The 18,954-nt window shown below is 50.6% G+C and overlaps 1 protein-coding gene across 4 annotated transcripts in view; it reads left to right on the top strand.

Annotated features, from left to right (window-relative positions):
• Positions 1-18,954, top strand: part of LOC141097773 (uncharacterized) — a 78,543-nt gene that overhangs the window by 45,841 nt on the left and 13,748 nt on the right. The window lies entirely within an intron of this gene.

Raw genomic sequence — 18,954 nt, 5'->3', positions numbered from 1 at the left:
CATTCAGAATAATAAGCCCCATATATTGCTCCATACACTGTAATGAGCCCCATATAATGCTCCATACAGAATAATGAGCCCCATACATTGCTTCATACAGCATTATGGGTACCATATAGTGCTCCATAGAGAATAATGGGCCACATATAATGCTCCATAGAGAATAATGAGCCCCATATATTGTTTCATTCAGAATAATGAGCCCCCATATATTGTTCCATACACTGTAATGAACCCCATATAGTGCTCCATTCAGAAAAATGTGCCCCATATAATGCTCCATACAGAATAATGAGCCCCATATTGTGGGGCTGAGGAGAACCAGAAGTGAACCCGCAGAACCGTTACGACGAACCTCCTCGGGGCGAGCTGGCCAAGTGGACCACCCCCTATACAGGGAGCGTCTGGGGTAAGCTTCGGGGAGACTATCGCCGCGGAAGCTGATACCCGGGGACAGATAGCAGGAGGAAGACCAGAGGAGACCACATGGGCTGAGGCAGGACCAGCAGGAGAGGGTTTGTGGACAGGAACGGATCAGACTGACGGCGGTAGATACTGCAGGAGAAGACTTGAGGACAGGTATGGGCGAAGCAGGCACTAGGAAAGAACACAGGAAGATTACAAGGAGGTACAGGAGCACAGGGCGCAGGACAGAGTGCAAGGCTGGGAGGGGGCAGGGATGCATGGACCTGAATCAGAAGTGCTAGACACAAATGATAGTCAGGCACCGGGCAGGAGGCAAGGCTACCTGATATAGGACTGCTGGCAGCACTTCTGGGTCAGGGTCAGCCAGGAGGTGGAGCAGCAGCAGAGCAGGGGAGATGAGTGGCAGGGTCACTGGCATGCAGTGCGCAGGCGCACCCGACGAGCATGGAAGGCCAGCTGCAGCAGCGGCAGTGAAGGAGCAGGATGACGCGTACATACCTCGGGAGCGCGCCGGGTGAGGTGAGTGCGCCGGTATTCGGGAGGAGCCGTGGAAGCAGAGGGCGCAGCCGCAGGCGGCGTGACAGGTGCAGTAGGAGCAGGGAGCATGGCAGCGGGCGGCGTGACAGTACCCCCCTCCTTACGCCCCCTCTTCTTGAGACTGGCAAGGAACCTAGCTAGAATCCGAGGAGCCTGGATGTTCTGCCAGGGTTCCCAAGATCTTTCTTCGGGACCAAAACCCTTCCAATCAATTAAGAAGAGGGTTTTTCCTCTACATTTTTTTACGGCAAGAATGTCTTTAACCTCAAAGACATCCTGGGCAGAAACTGGCTGAGGAGAGTGACCCAAGGACGTGTGGAACTGGTTGAGTATAACAGGTTTCGGAAGGGACACGTGAAAAGAATTGGGAATTCGTAGCGAGGCGGGGAGTTTTAACTTGTAGGCAACGTCATTGATGCGGGCTAAGACCTCAAAAGGACCGATATACCGAGGACCTAGCTTATATGAGGGAACTTTAAGACGAACAAACTTGGAGGACAGCCACACTTTATCCCCGGGATGGTACAACGGGGAATCCAGGCGCCTTTTGTCCGCGTGTTTCTTTATTCTCTCCCGTGCCTGTACAAGCGTGGACTTGGTCTCCTGCCAGACCCTGGAGAACTCCTCAGTCAGAAGGTCGGCCACCGGCACACCCGAGACATGGGGTACCGGCAGAGGTACACTAGGATGTTGCCCATAGACGATGAAAAAAGGTGATTTAGACGAGGACTCGGTGGTGTGGTTGTTGTAGGCAAATTCGGCCCACGGGAGCAGGTGGGACCAGTCATTGTGGCGAACGTTGGAGAAGTGGCGAAGATTGGTTATCAAAATTTGATTTGTGCGTTCAGCCTGACCATTAGTTTGGGGGTGGTAGGCAGAGGAGAAGTCCAAAGTCACATCCATCAGTTTTTCACAGAGCCCGCCAGAACCGTGAAGTAAACTGGACTCCTCTATCCGAAACGATATGCTGAGGAAAGCCGTGAATCCGGAAAACATGGGTAATGAAAATTCTTGCCAATTCAGGAGCAGGGGGTAGTCCAGGCAGGGTGATGAAATGGGCCATCTTGGAAAATCGATCTACGACCACGAGGATGACTGTGTGACCCGAAGACCGAGGCAAATCGGTAATAAAGTCCAAAGCAATGTGTTGCCAGGGAGCAGAAGGAACTGGGAGCGGGTGAAGAAGACCAGCGGGTAGGTGTCGGGGAACTTTATTTTTGGCACAAGATGGACAAGAGGCGACAAAACTTTGAACATCTCGAGCAAGCGAGGGCCACCAATAGTAACGAGAGATGAAGGAGAGGGTCTTCTTGAGACCGACATGACCTGCTAGCTTGGAGGCATGGCCCCAATGTAAGACTCGCTTCCTATTGTTCTCTCGAACAAACGTCTTACCCGGGGGCAAGGAAGTCAGGTTTACAGGAGCAACCACAATGACCTGGTTAGGGTCCACGATGTGTGAAGGCTACTCAACTCCTCACAGTCAGTAACCAATAAGGATCTGGATAGACCATCCGCTTTGAGGTTCTTATCGCCGGGGTGGACATGGAGTTCGAAATCGAACTGGGCAAAGAAGAGTGACCACCTGGCTTGTCGAGGATTAAGTCTTTGCGCTGTCCGGATGTATGCCAGGTTCTTGTGGTCAGTGTAGATCCTGACTGGGTGCACCGCTCCCTCGAGGAGGTACCGCCATTCCTCCAAAGCCAACTTGATAGCGAGCAGCTCTCTGTCACCAATGGCATGGTTCCTCTCCGAGGTGGAGAATGTCTTCGAGAAGAAGCCACAGGTGACCAATTATCTAGAGGGTGACCTCTGAGAAAGTACTGCACCGGCTCCGGTGGCAGAGGCGTCTACCTCCAGAATGAAGGGTTTATTGGTCTCTGGGCGATGGAGTACGGGAGCCGCAGCAAAGGCTTGTCTCAGGGTGCGGAACGCGTCTTCGGCCTCAGGTGACCAGAGGTGGGCATTGGCCCCCTTACGAATCAGAGCGGAGATAGGACTGGTCAGGGTGGAAAAGTGTGGGATAAACTGCCGGTAGTAATTGGCGAACCCCAGGAATCGTTGGATGACTTTCACTCCCTGGGGACGCGGCCAGTTGATTACGGCAGACAGTTTTCCCGGATCCAGGATCCATACGTAGACCAGTATCAGAAATGATGTAGCCCAAAAACGGTAGAGAAGACTGTTCAAAGGCGCATTTCTCGAGCTTGGCACAGAGACGATGCTCTCTCAGGCGCAACAACACTTGACGTACGTCTTTTCTGTGAGTAGACAGGTCCGGGGAAAACACTAGAATATCATCCAGGTACACCACCACGCAAGAATAGAGAAGATCTCGAAATACATCATTGACAAATTCTTGGAACACGGCGGGTGTGTTGCACAAGCCGAAGGGCATAACCAGATATTCATAGTGGCCATCGCGAGTGTTGAAAGCAGTCTTCCACTCATCTCCTGGGCGAATGTGGATTAGGTTGTAGGCTCCACGCAGATCCAGTTTGGTAAAGATTTGCGCCCCTCGGAGACGGTCGAATAACTCTGGGATGAGAGGAAGCGGATATTTGTTTTTAATTGTAATATCGTTGAGGCCACGGATTGCAGAGCAAGGAGACGGTTATCTATGGATGACATATAGTTCAATATATGGGCCTGGGTGTCTCGCTGCTGAGCCAGCTCCTGCTGGAGGCTGCCCAGCTGGGTGGCAGTCCCAGGATCAGAGGCCTGTAGAGATGACAAGCGGGACTCCATGGACTTAAGGAAGGACATTATCCTTGCTTGATTCTCCCGTAGGAATAGGAGCTCCTTTTGGGTTGGGGTCGGGGTACCAGCGGGGTCCATGGCCTGACTATACTGTGGGGCTGAGGAGAACCAGAAGTGAACCCGCAGAACCGCGACGACGAACCTCCTCGGGGCGAGCTGGCCAAGTGGACCACCCCCTATACAGGGAGCGTCTGGGGCAAGCCTCGGGAGACTATCGCTGCGGAAGCTGATACCCTGGGACAGATAGCAGGAGGAAGACCAGAGGAGACCACAGGGGCTGCGGCAGGACCAGCAGGAGAGGGTTTGTGGACAGGAACGGATCAGACTGATGGCGGTAGATACTGCAGGAGAAGACTTGAGGACAGGTACGGGCGAAGCAGGCACTAGGAGAGAACAAAGGGAGATTACAAAGAGGTACAGGAACACAGGGCGCAGGACAGAGTGCAAGGCTGGGAGGGTGCAGGGATGCGTGGACCTGAATCAGAAGTGCTAGACACAAATGATAGTCAGGCACTGGGCAGGAGGCGAGGCTACCTGATATAGGATTGCTGGCAGCACTTCCGGGTCAGGGTCAGCCAGGAGGTGGAGCAGCAGCAGAGCAGAGGAGATGAGTGGCAGGGTCACTGGCGCGCAGAATGGGCCCCAAATAATGCTCCATATATAATGGACCCCATATGAGTCTCCATATATTGCTCCAGTGTATGATGGGCCCCATATGATGCTCCAGTGTATGATGGGCCTCATATATTGCTCAAAACATAAAAAAAACAAAAACTGAAATCCTGATCTCTCCTCACTGGCCACTGCTCTGCTCCGGACCCCTCAACGTCGGTGTCTTCCGGCTCTCTGCACTGTGACTGTTCAGGCAGATGTACAGAGATGTGACATCACTGCACCCTCTGACCTGAAACAGCACAGTCAGAAGACGCTGCAGCGGAGGACTGGGAAAAGGTATAAATCGTAAGTGCCACAAGTATCGAAATCCTAGCAGCACCTGTATATACATCACCACTGCAGCCCCGCAGCACCTGTATAAACATCACCACACCAGCCCCAGCCCCATAGCACCTGTATATACATCATCATCCCAGCCAGGCCCCTCCAGCCCCTGTATATACATCACATCAGTCATCTCATCAGACCAGGCAGACGGCGGGCCCCCCAGCCCTTGTATATACATCATCATCAGTGCAGGCAGATGGCGACCCTCCCAGCCCCTGTATATACATCAGCAGCAGCAGCGCAGGCAGATGGCGGCCCCCACAGCCCCTGTATATACATCACATCAGTCATCTCATCAGTGCAGGCAGATGGCGGCCCCCCAGCCCCTGTATATACATCATGATCAGCACAGGCAGATGGCTGCCCCCCCAGCCCTTGTATGTACATCATCAGCACAGGCAGATGGCGGCCCCCCAGCCCCTGTATATACATCACATCAGCACAGGCAGATGGCAGCCCCCCAACCCCTGTATATACATCACATCAGCACAGGCAGATGGTGGCCCCCCAGCCCTTGTATATACATCATCATCAGCGCAGGCAGATGGCAGCCCCCCAGCCCTTGTATATACATCATCATCAGCGCAGGCAGATGGCAGCCCCCCAGCTCTTGTATATACATCACATCAGTCATCTCATCAGCGCAGGCAGATGGCGGCCCCCCAGCCCCTGTATATACATCACATGAGTGCAGGCAGATGGCAGCCCCTGTATATATATATCACATCAGTGCAGGCACATGGCGGCCCCTCCAGCCCCTGTAAAAGCATCACATCAGTGCAGGCGGATGGCGGCCCCCCAGCCCCTGTATATGTATCACATCAGTGCAGGCGGATGGCGGCCCCCAGTCCCTGTATATACTTCACATCAGCACAGGCAGATGGTGGCCCCCCAGTCTCTGTATATACATCACCATCAGCGCAGGCAGATGGCGACCCCCCCAGCCCCTGTATATACATCATCAACAGCACAGGCAGATGCGGCCCCCCAGCCCTTGTATATACATCATCATCAGCGCAGGCAGATGGCGGCCCCCCCAACTCTTGCATGTACATCACATCAGTCATCTCATCAGCGCAGGCAGATGGCGGCCCCCCAGCCTCTGTATATACATCACATCAGCGCAGGCAGATGGCGGCCCCCCAGCCCCTGTATATATATCACATCAGTGCAGGCAGATGGCAGCCCCCCAGCCCCTGTATATACATCACATCAGTGCAGGCAGAAGGAAGCCCCCCAGCCCCTGTATATATATCACATCAGTGCAGGCAGATGGTGACCCCCCAGTCCCTGTATATACATCACATCAGACAGGCAGATGGCACCCCCCCAGCCCTGCCCTGTATATACATCACATCATGCAGGAAGATGGCAGCCCCCCCAGGCCCCAGCCCCCCCCCAGCCTCTTTCTAACTCTCCCCACACCTAACACTGCTAGTACTGCGGCTGCAGTGCTGAGCCTAAGAATGAGATTGCTTGAACTTACTGGAACTGAACTTCAGCCTGAGCCAGCACGCGGGGGTAGTAGTCGCAGCCACTCCTTTGGAGTCCTGGGTCGGTTAACGCCGTCGCCGATGCCGATGATAGGTCAGTGTGGCAGTAGTGCTGTCTGCAGGCAGCCAGTGACGGAAGAGCAGAGGCAGAGCTGGCGCGCTCTCTCTGGCTCTCCGCCCTCAAAGAGCACCACGTCACGGCGCGTTCTTAACCCCTAGGGTGCTGCCCCAAAAGCCTTGCCAGTTGCCACTGACTGCGAAGCGTGCACCTTTGGAACCACCACCATGCCCGCAAATTTAAAGGGCCGGCGGCAGGAAAAAGAGGCTGGTGGCCGCTGCATTAGCTGGCAAGTGGCCAGAGGAGCGAGCGCCGCCCACAACTGGCTAATAAATAGCGGCCCAGTGGGAAAATGCCCGGTTAGGCAAGTTACCAATCCAGGCCTGGGTCCCTTGATATCACTACATTCAATTTACACCTGTTCTCTGAGTACCTGAATTGATCTTTAAGATAGGTAAATTTATTTCAAATCCCTGTGTAATACACTCTTCAGGGAACCTTGGATTGGCATAGTGATTTCAGCTCCGGCTAAGTGAGTGTACTGTATAAGGGTATTCAGTTTGTTTCTTCCATATACTGAGTTCTACTTTATTGTTTTGATTGGGTCACCGAGGAGGAAAAAAACAAAACACAAGCTCAGCCCAGAAAAACAGAGAGGTTGGAAACTAGCGGATTGCAGACCCCTAATCCTATCACACAACTAGCAGGAGCCGTGTAGTGTTCCTACGGTGATCCTAGACACCTCGTCAGAGCCGGAGATCTACATATGCCTAAAGAGAGAAAAGGGAAAAACTGACTGCCCCAGAGCAGACCCCAAAGCAATAGGCAGCCCCCAACATATAATGACGGTGAAGCAAGATGAAAACACTAACACAGATAGAAAGATAGGTTAAGCAAACGATGGGGCCCAAGCTAACTAAAAAGGACAGGATAGAAAAGCTGCTTTCTGCAATCCGAGAAAAACCCTGCTAAAAAATATTACCTACACAACTGATAAGCAAAAAGGACCCTGAAGTCACTAGACATCAAACCCTATATCAGCACTCAGAATATTCTGGAAGCAGAGCAAAAGAGAACACTGATCAAGGAAAAAGAATCCAGCACACCCCCGGCCGGGGATGGCTGAACTCCAAAAAACAAGGTAAACAAAACCAAAACTAATAAGTTCAATAGCAGAGCAAAAACTTATCTTTGGGAAGCAGGAATCAGACTGGTCTCCAAGAATCCAGCAGAGAGTCACCAGCAACTCAGAAGGGTGTCGGCTGCCTTATATCCAGTCAGAAGTTCACGTTACCCAGTCACCCTCCACCTGATCAGGTGTTTGATAATCAGCCTCACTACCTTCCTTCACCAGAAGAGGGAGATCCTTGGACACAAAAGATGAATGAACAGATGAGCTCACAACAGTACCTCCCCCTTGAGGAGGGGTCACCGAACCCTCATCCAAGCCACCAGGCCGATCAGGATGAGCTCGATGAAAAGCATGCACCAATCTTTCGGCATGAATATCCGAGGCAGAGACCCAGGAATTATCCTCCTGACCATAACCCTTCCACTTAACCAAATACTGGAGTCTCCGTCTTGCCAGACGGGAATCCAGTATCTTCTCTACCTCATATTCCATGTTACCTTCAACCAACACAGGGTCAGGAGGTGCCGCCATAGGAACCACTGGTTCAACAAACCTCATCAACAAGGACTTATGAAACACATTATGAATCTTAAATGTGACAGGAAGAGCCAACCGAAAAGAGACCGGATTAATAATCTCCAAAATCTTGTAAGGTCCAATAAATCTAGGTTTAAACTTTGGAGAAGCCACTTTCATAGAGATATTCTTTGATGACAACCAGACCATATCACCCACCTTAAACCGGGGACCAATGGTCCTATGCCGGTTAGAAAACCGCTGGGCTTTTTCCTGGGAAAGAGACAACTTATCCACCACTTGGTCCCAAATCTGCTGCATTCTTTCCACCACAGTGTCAACCCCTGGACAGGCAGAAGACTCCACCTGCCCTGAAGAAAATCGAGGATGAAACCCAAAGTTACAGAAAAAGGGTGACATCAAAGTGGCAGAACTAGCTCTATTATTTAAAGCAAATTCGGCCAAGGGTAAAAATGAGACCCAATCATCCTGATCAGCAGATATAAAACATCTCAAATAAGCTTCCAAAGTCTGGTTTGTTCTCTCCGTCTGCCCATTGGTCTGAGGGTGAAATGCAGAGGAGAAGGCCAACTGAATTCCCAACTTGGAGCAAAAGTTCCTCCAGAATCTAGAGACAAACTGAACTCCTCTGTCCGATACAATGTTCTCAGGAATCCCGTGCAAGCGAACCACCTGTTGCAAAAACAAGGGCACCAACTCTGAGGAAGATGGCAACTTAGGGAGTGGTACAAGATGGACCATCTTAGAGAATCTATCACAAATCACCCAGATAACAGTCATCCTCTGAGAGACAGGCAGATCAGAATTAAAATCCATTGAAATATGGGTCCATGGCCTCCTGGGCACCGGCAAAGGCATCAACAACCCACTAGAACGAGAACAAGGCTTAGATCGGGAGCAAGTCCCACAGGACTGCACAAAATTTCTGACATCACGAGACAAGGCAGGCCACCAAAAAGACCGACTCACCAAATCTCTAGTACCAAAAATACCTGGATGACCAGTCAGCGCGGAGCAATGAACCTCCGACATCACTTTCCTCCTCCACTGGTCAGGAACATACAACCTACCACTGGGACAACGCTCAGGCTTATCCTCCTGAAACTTCTCCAGAGCACGTCTCAAATCAGGTGAGATGGCAGAAAGAACCACCCCCTCACCTAAGATGGTAGCAGGCTTGGTCACACTAGGAGAATCGGCCAAAAAACTCCTAGACAGGGCATCAGCCTTAACGTTCTTAGTGCCCGGGAGAAAGGAGACCACAAAATCAAAACGTGTGAAAAACATGGCCCACCTGGCCTGTCTCGGATTCAAGCGTTTAGCCGACTCAAAGTAGATCAAATTCTTGTGGTCAGTGAGGACCACAACTTGATGTCTAGCTCCCTCCAACCAATGTCTCTACTCCTCAAATTCCCACTTCATGGCCAACAGATCTCGATTCCCCACATCATAGTTGCGTTCCGAAGGAGAGAACTTTCGGGAAAAGAAGGCACAGGGGTTCATTTTAGATGTTGCAGGATCTTTTTGGGACAAAACAGCTCCTGCACCAGTCTCTGAAGCATCCACCTCCACCTGAAATGAAAGTGAGACATCGGGTTGTCGCAAAACCGGAGAAGAAGTGAACCTCCGCTTCAGCTCCTGAAAAGAAGAAACAGCCTCTGGAGACCAATTCAGCAAATCAGCGCCCTTCTTAGTCAAATCAGTCAATGGTTTGGCAATAACAGAAAAATTGGCTATAAACTTACGATAAAAATTAGCAAAACCCAAAAACTTCTGGAGAGCCTTCAAAGAAGTGGGCTGCACCCAATCATAAATGGCCTGCACCTTGGCCGGGTCCATTTCAATAGTTGATGGAGACAAAATAAATCCCAAAAATGAAATCCTCTGCACACCAAAAAGACATTTCGATCCCTTAACATACAGGGAGTTTTCCCTCAAAATCCGGAACACAGTCCGAACATGTTCCACATGAGAATCCCAATCCCTGGAAAAGATCAAAATATCATCCAAATAGATGATCAGAAACTTATCCACAAAGTCCCGTAAAATATCATTCATGAAGCACTGCAAGACAGAACGGGCATTAGTGAGCCCAAAAGGCATCACCAGGTACTCAAAATGTCCCTCCGGAGTATTAAACCCTGTCTTCCATTCATCCCCATGCTTAATGCGAATAAGATTATACGCCCCCTGAGGTCAAGCTTGGTAAACCAGCAAGCACCTTCAACTCTAGAAAATAGGTCAGAAATCAGAGGTAACGGAAACTGATATTTAACAGTAATTTTGTTAAGGGAGCGATAGTCAATACAGGGCCTTAATGAACCATCCTTCTTGGCCACAAAAAAAAAAACAGCACCCAAGGGTGAAGAGGATGGTCTAATATGACCCTTCTCCAACGACTCCTTAATATAAGAACGCATAGCCTCATGTTCGGGTACAGATAAATTAAGAAGTCGACCCTTGGGAAATTTACACCCCGGACTCAGCTCAATTGCACAGTCATAACTCCTATGAGGAGGCAAAGATGCAGACTTACTCTCGCTAAACACATCATAAAAATCAGCCAAATAGTCAGGAACCTCATGCGACTGGGGAGAGGTGGAGAAAACAGGAGTGTCACGGAGAGCACATCGACAACCCCAACTCACCACAGACAGAGATTTCCAATCCAAAACTGGATTATGGATTTGCAACCAGGGGAACCCCAGCACGATGGTATCATGCAAATTATGCAACACCAAAAATCTGCAATTTTCTTGATGGTCTGGGGCGACCCGCATTACCACCTGGGTCCAAAACTGAGGTTTATTCTTCGCCAAAGGAGTAGCATCTATACCCCTCAAAGGAATAGGCGTCCGCAGGGGTGTCATAGGGAAACCACAACGTTTAGCAAAATCTAAATCCATTAGGTTCAAGGCTGCTCCTGAATCCACAAAGGCTTTAGCAGAAAATGTGGACAGGGAGCAGATCAGAGTAATTGCCAGAAGAAACTTAGGTTGTACACCACGTACAGCAAATGTGTGTGCAAAACATTTCTCTCGTTTAGGGCAGACAGAAATAATATGAGAGGCATCTCCACAGAAAAAACACAACTTATTACGCCTTCTGAACTCCTGACGTTGCGCCCTAGACAAAACTCTATCACACTGCATAGGTTCAAACATTTGTTCAACAGGTGGCAGCATTTCCCGTATAATTTTACTTTCACGTAAACGCCGATCAAGCTGAATGGCTAATGACATAGAATCGTCAAGACCAGAGGGAACAGGAAATCCCACCATAGTATCTTTTACGGTTTCTGATAAACCCTTCCGAAAGAGAGCTGCCAGGGCACCATCATTCCAAGTGGTGAGGACCGCCCACTTTCGGAATTTTTGACAGTACAGTTCAGCAGAATCTTGACCCTGGCTCAATGCCATCAGGGTCTTTTCAGCCTGATCAATCACATTAGGTTCATCATACAACAACCCCAAGGCCTGAAAAAATGTGTCCACATTAGTTAGAATAGGATCATCTGGTACTAGAGAAAACGCCCAATCCTGGGGATCGCCGCGCAGCAAGGAGATGACAATCTTAACCTGCTGGGCAGAGCTCCCCGATAAGTTAGGCTTCAAGGCAAGAAATAATTTACAATTATTCTTAAAATTCAAAAATTTAGACCGATCCCCAAAAAACACATCAGGAGTGGGGATTTTTGGTTCAGCAGCGTGTGAACGAGCAAGATAGGTGGAAATTCCCCGCACCTCAGCAGCAAGCTGCTCCACACGATCAGACAATTGCTTAAACTCCATCAGAAAAAAAAAATATTCCTCCTACGGCCTCAGATAAAAAGAGGAAAAAATATACAGACAAAAAAAAAAATTCTGACACTTTTTTTTTTTTCTTAAATAATTCCTTCCTGCTTTTGAGTACCCTAGAATCTGCGGTATGGCTGGTGATTCTGTTATGATTGAGTCACCGAGGAGGAAAAAACAAAACACAAGCTCAGCCCAGAAAAACAGAGAGGATGGAAACTAGCGGATCGCAGACCCCTAATCCTATCACACAACTAGCAGTAACCGTGGAGGCCTGCCGGGACCTTCCACATGGCTCAATCAGATCCATGCACTCTCTCCCATTTGACCAGACCTAAGGTACCTTATATGGTCCATAACCACACCCAAAGGTGATCACATGGCTATGACCTCACTAAAGGTCCTATTACACACAGCCACACATGTACTTTATTATGACACTCTTAAACACACCCCTGGGTGGGTTTGTAGTAACCAGGTCCGCCCATCTCTCTAGTTACCTGGAGACTTCTCCCTGACACATTGAAACAACACATCAGCAATATCATTGCTGATCAACACATAAGTCTCCATCTCAAGGCCACCCACCTTGAGATACATAACGATCCTTCAGCATCCTATACCCATTACCACAATGGATATGCCTGTAGGCCCATCCTGGGACACCCATACAGCACCCCCTAGCAGACATAGTGGTCACTACACCACTGATGCCTGTAGCCCCAGAGGCCCCATTGCCAGCTTTAAACTCCCAGCCACTGCCATGAGGGCGAGCGGTAGCGGCCCCATCCCCACAAAGCCCTCGACGAGATGAGCAAGATTTGTTTGTATGCAGACCAGTGATTGAAGCAGAGTTTGAAGGGCAGAAGGTGCATAGTCGACACGGGATTCGAATGTACTATAATGCCTTTAGAAGTGTATGAAAGATACTTCAATCAACTTGTGTTTCCAGAAGATGGCCGAGTGATACGACTTACCACCGCTAATAATGGCCAACTGTTGGTTAAGAGGATCATGTGGATGAAGCTAAAAACGTTTTGTCAAGAGCTGGGACAGAAAGGGATAGTGCTGGTGGATCACCCCCCCCAGAAGAGGGATGGAGGTGATGCTTGGAATGAACTTGCTGCAAGATTTGATCCACCACATATATGCCAGTGAGGGGCCCCGATACTGGACCCGTGCTACAAGCCACCAACCCACACAGGGAATGTTACACCATCTAGTGCTGAGCTGCGACATGCTGAAAAGTGCGATCCCAGGAGGCCGCTTGGGCCTGGTCTGAGTGCCATCGGGGACCCCGATCCTACTGGAACCCAGACAAGAGGAACTCTTAATGCTGCCGGTGGGAGCTGCACAGATATTGAATGGGCTTGAAGTGCTACTCGAGCAAGCCCAAGAGAAGTCCTCATTTGCCAAGGTACATGTGGCCTGGTCTCTGGTGATTGTGAAGAATGGACGGGTGCCTGTCCGATGCATCAGTGTTTTAGATGAGGCTGTTACAATTCCAGCTGAGACCATTCTGGCTGACCTGTTTGAGAGCCAGCAGAGAAGGTGCCTGACAAGGCAGGATTCAAACTGCGCCCAAACCAACATTCATCCTGGACATTGGCAGTTGAGGTAGGCCGGACTGAACCCCCTACCGAAGAATAGAATGGTCATGTGATCATGGAACAGATGGGAGTGGATCGTAAGAAACTGACCTCTATGCAAGCGAGTTTTATGGGAGCATCAAGAGACCTTTTTGCGACATGGGGAGGACTTCAAATGTGCCCTGATGATAGAGCATGAGATCCCCACGGGAGATACTCCTCCCATTAGGGAAAAATATTGTCAAATCCCTCCAGCGCGTTATCAAGAGATGAAGAGCATGGTGGCTAGTATGCTGACAATCAAGTGATCTGAGAAATCCGGAGTCCCTGGGCGGCTCCTGTAGTCTTGGTCCGGAAGAACGATGGGACCCTTCAATTTTGTGTGGACAATCAAAACTTGAATGTCCACACGGTCCGGGACATATATCCTTTATCCCTGTCGGCATTGGGTTGGGCCAAATATTTCTCGACGTTGAATTTGGCAAGTGGTTACTGGCAGGTCCCAATGGCCGAAAAAGTTTGGGCCAAGACGGCGTTTGTCTTGCCAATGGGGCTCTGAGTTCAACCGGATGCCCTTCGGCCTTGCTACCACCCCGGGAACCTTCCAATGTCTGATGGAACATTACTTAGGCGATCTGAATTTTGAATCAGTCCTGATATATCTAGATGACATCGTAGTGTTCGGGACCTCATTTGAAGATCATCTTGAAAAGCTGCGTCAAGTTCTCTGGCGACTCAGTAGCTACGGCCAGAAAATAAAGCCAAAAAAATGTCAACTGTCCAGAGACACATTGAGTATTTGGGGCACCTGGTGACCCCGGATCGGGTGCTACATCTGGCCAGTAAGGTTAAGACGGTGTCACGGTCATGTGTGTCTGGACGCAGCGAGTACCGCAAGGCGAACCCATATGACACACGTGACCCTGGGCCTCCAGTTGGGCGAATTTAAATAATACGACGTGCAGCTGGATACACCGCCTCCAGTTGGGCGAATTTAAATAATACGACGTGCAGCTGGATACACCGCCTCCAACTGGCGAATTTAGGTATTACACGTATACATACAGTAGTCTGGAAACCCCCCCTCCAGTAAGGCGAATTTAAATAATAAAGGGGGAACCTGGGTAACATTAACAATGGTGGGCCCTGCAATAGGGAATAGGGAAGTGGAGACCTCCTGTACTCCCCTGAGCCAGTGTCCCTGCACTCCTAACGTTCCCTATGCCGATTCCGCACCGGGCGACGCACAGGAACCTAAAAACCCTAGCTCACTCTGAACCTATACCCTCACTAGGGAATTGGTCTGTGCGGAAACTAATCCCACCACTGCACTAAACACACATGAGGAAAAATGACAATACAGGGGAAACACCACTTAGCTTTGCTCTGTTGCGTACGCTCCTAGCAACAGAGCCCACCACCTGTGCATCTTCTCCTCCACTCGGATCCATCACCATAACTGGATCCTTCACCATAATGCAGCCTTGGAGCAGAGTCCACCATCAGTTTCAGCTGTCCAATAACAGAGTCCCAAAGATGAGTTCAGCTCCTGCCCAAAAACTCAAGCATGCTTGAGTCCAGCTCTCAGCAACCAAGTCCCGCATGCTGAGTGCAACTCTCTCCATAGTCGTCACTCCACCAAGCCATGCAAGCACTTCCTGCCAACACCAAAAACTGTGATTCCACCACGCCATGCCAGCCCTTCTTGCAGACCACCTAGCTGCCACTCGTCCCCTCTGGCTGGGCTGCGCAGGACTCATGTTCAGCTCCTTCCTCACCCAGGCTTGCTTCCCCAATGACGAACACAATATCACCAACAGATATTGAACACACCTGGCTCCCTTTTATAGAGCCTCACACCTGAATTATAATTACATGCACTAAACCAAAGAAACTAAAGTGCACTACCACTCACCACCACCGGGGCAACTTAGAATGAACGACACCACGTGTAATAATTCTAATGGCCACCGGGGGCAATCACATCACTTTGGCTCCTAGCCAAAGGAAAAAAAGTTCACTTATCCATTTAAACTGTCAGATCCACGCTGAATCATGACAGGCGGTACAAGAGTGGCCGCCTCCTTGCAACCTGTGAGAAGTGTGGGCCATCCTGGGTCTAGCAGGATACTATCGGCGGTTTGTGCCTAAATTCTCACAAGTGATGGGTCCCCTAAATGAACTTTTAAAAGGGACAGTGCTGGGTCCTCGAAACTGCCCCATTCAATGGGGGCCCCAGCAGGAAAAGGCTTTTGATGATGTGAAAATCGCCCTAACGAGTGCCCCGTTATTGGCGTATGCCCAGTTTGACACCCCCATTCTGTTGTACACAGACAGTAGTCTTCATGGTTTGGGGGCGGTACTAGCACAGTTGCAGGATGGCCGAGAGCGAGTGATTGCCTATGGCAGCAAGTCTTTAAGAGACTCAGCGAAATCCGGCTAATAACAGCTCATTCCGGCTGGAATTGCTTGCTCTGGTGTTGGCAATGACAGAATGCTTTGCCAAGTATCTAACAGGAGCTGAGGTGCTAGTCATGACAGATAACAACCCGCTGGCTCACTTAGAGAATGCAAAACTAATAGAATTGGTGCAACGGTGGGTCGCCCGCCTTGCCAAGTTCAATTATGGCATTAAATTCCGCTGGGGCCGAGAAAACGTAAATGCAGATGCATTGTCAAGGGTACCCCTTGGGTCCTCGGGGGAAGATGCTAATGACCAATGGGTCGCCCTCCCAGGGCTGTGGGGTACTCGGTGCCGGGCCGGTCTCTCAGATGGGAATATCACAGCCGCGGTGACCCGGTCCGAGGCCCTGGGCGCCCATGTAAAAGGTGTTGAGTTGGGAATAAAGTTTATAAGTGATTTGTGATGTCACCTGTGGTGTTCGGCAAGAGAGGTGTTAAGACGACGCTGCAGACAGATCCTCGGGACTGATGGTGTAGTGCAGCTATGATGTTGTAGCCCTCCACAGGCAGGGCCGTTGGTCCCAGGGCAGTGTAGCGGAATGTTTAGGAAGAGGGTGCAGTGTTTGGCACAGAGATGTAGCAGTGCTGAGGATGTTGCAGGAAGAAGGCAAGGACACAACAGGGTGCAGTTTCTTTACTTTTACTTGGCAAACGCAGTCCAGGGTCCTGATTACAGATGGCACAGGAGCAGGCTAGCCTGGAAGCAACTCAGGAATCTCTCTATCAGATGGGTTGTGCAGTCTCCTTCCTAGCGCTGGCTTGAGGAACATGCAGTACAGTGTTACACTGAAGTGCCTCCTTTTTATCTTCTCTTAGAACTACCTCGTATGGCAGACAGCTGTAGCCCTCTATCTCTATTGGCTCACCCGTCGCTGTTGTGCCTCGGAGTCTTAGTTGGGAATAGAGCATTTACAGCTTCCTATTCCTCTGGTTTCCATTGCAGGACCTTCAGTATCCATACAACCGTGGAGACCAGGCTCCAGATCATGCGCTATCACCGGGAGGGAGCTCTCTTTCCAAAGCTCAACCTCCAGCTTCTCTCCACGCGTCTACACACGTTGCCCTCCTCACACTAACTAACTATCTCCCCTCCTGTCCCTCAGAGTGCGCTCGTCCCCCAAATCCTGGTTCAGAGCTCCCTCTGCTGGCCTGAAGTGGGAGCGTGTTGCATGTAAATGATTAACTGTCAGAGAGACCCTTCCTTGCTTCCAAGCATGACATCACCCTCCCTGGAGGAAGGCAATGCCATTGTGGCGACCATACTTCTGGGGGCGCCACACCAACCTGAGGACACTGAAACTCCGGCCTTGGTACACTCAAGTTGGGTGGCCACTGGGATGCCCTGTGTCCTGGGTAAAAAGCCCTCAGATTGGGCAAAGGTCCAGGATGAGTGCCCGGACATTGCACTTGTGCGCCGTTGGGTACAAAACGAGGTCTGGCCCAGTGCAGGGGACAAGGCTCAACTGTCCACAGAAGGAATGAAACTACTGCGACAACGGGACAAGATGTGTCTGGAATGGGGCCTTTTGTATCGTAAGGTGTACCTACCATCTGAGCCGCAGCACTGGTACCAACTGATAATCCCCATGCGGATGGGTCCGTTGCTCGTGAGGCACATGAGAAGGGGGCTCACTTTGGAAGTGAACAGACACTTCAGTGGTTGCAGCAAGTCCTCTATTGCCCTGAGTTGGGAGGAATGGTGGCAGACGCGTGTCGGCAGTGTCAGGTCTGTGGGCTCAGCAAAAGCCCTGAGCAGCGGGCTCCCACGCAGTCTATTAAGACTTCTGCTCTGCTAGAGCTATTCATGATTGACTGTGCTTTGATATGGTACTCTGTGTCGGGGTGCTCCTACTGCCTGGTAATGACAGATCACTTTACCAAGTATGCTGTAGCTGTGCTGACAAGAGACCAGATGGCAAAGTCGACGGCCGAGGCCATGTGTCGACATTTCTTCCAAGTGTTCGAGTGTCCACAGAGAATACACTCGGATCAATAGGCATGCTTCCAGGGGAGGTTGATGAAGGAGCTGCACCAGCTGTATGGTATCGAACAGTCGAGAAAAATACCTTATCATCCCCCAGGGTAACGGGGCAGTGAGCGTTTTAATCGGACCCTGTTGCAAATGTGGAGGACATTAGAGGGTCAACAGCAGGCACGCTGGCCTGAGTACCTCCCTGAATTGATATGGGCCTACAGTAATAGAGTACACAGCACTACTGGCTACTCACCACACATGTTGATGTTTGGGAGACCCACCCGGGACATTGAGGATTTGAACATGCCGGGTCCCTACTCTAATCCCCCTTGGACTGCATCCAAATGGGTACGAGAACACCGGTGGCGGTTGAGGGTGGTGCATCAGGTGGTGGGTGATCTCCTTTGGCAGGTGGCCCAAAGGGCCACGCGACCAGTGCAAACACAGATGTTTTCTCAGGGAGATAGAGTGTTGGTGAGGGCAAAATGACGGTCAGGAAAGCTGAGTGACAGATGGGAGGTGACTCCGTATCTGATAAAAAAAACAGGGGAATCCTGAAATTCCAGTGTATGAGGTCGCGTCAGTGGGGACAGGGGGGCCAACCCATAATTTGCACCGTTACATGCTACAACGGTGCTGGTTTGAAGATTCGGCTCCCATTCCCATGGAGCCAGAGGCCATGTCCCAAGGGATGGGTACTCTTAATGATCTTGAATTTGAAGGTGTGTCTTCTCCCCCACCTGCTTACTTGCCCCCTTTGACCAATCTGTCCCCGTGTGATGAGAGTGTTGAGAATGTGGTGGATCCTGCTGAGGAGAGAGCATCAGGTCAGCTGCTTGGTCCTGATGCTGTTTCACAGGGCGCCTAGCCGCAGGAGGAGGCAACTTCACTCGCGCCCTCTGGCAACTCCACGAAAGAGGCTTCCACTCCTTCTGGAGCTGCGCCTGTTGGAGTAGGCCTCAGGAGAACTACCCGATCTATGGCAGGAATACCGCCCCAGCGATATGCACAGGACAACTTTGAGTGGGGAGGTATTTCGGGGATGCCAACCTCTAGTGGGGTGGCATGTAAGAGGGTGAACTGTGATTACACCAGAAGAGCACTAGGACCCTGTGGTGTTTGCCTGCTGCAGCTAAGAGCAGGTGCTGTGAGTGCCCGGGAATCTGTGTGTGCTGGGGGTGGGGCCTA

This window comes from Dendrobates tinctorius, unplaced genomic scaffold (genome assembly GCF_039654945.1).
Source record: "Dendrobates tinctorius isolate UK_male_01 unplaced genomic scaffold, ASM3965494v1 ptg000086l, whole genome shotgun sequence".
Lineage (NCBI taxonomy): Eukaryota > Metazoa > Chordata > Amphibia > Anura > Dendrobatidae > Dendrobates > Dendrobates tinctorius.
The sequence above is the reverse complement of the archived record's forward strand: the minus strand, read 5'-3'. Positions and strand labels throughout refer to the sequence as shown.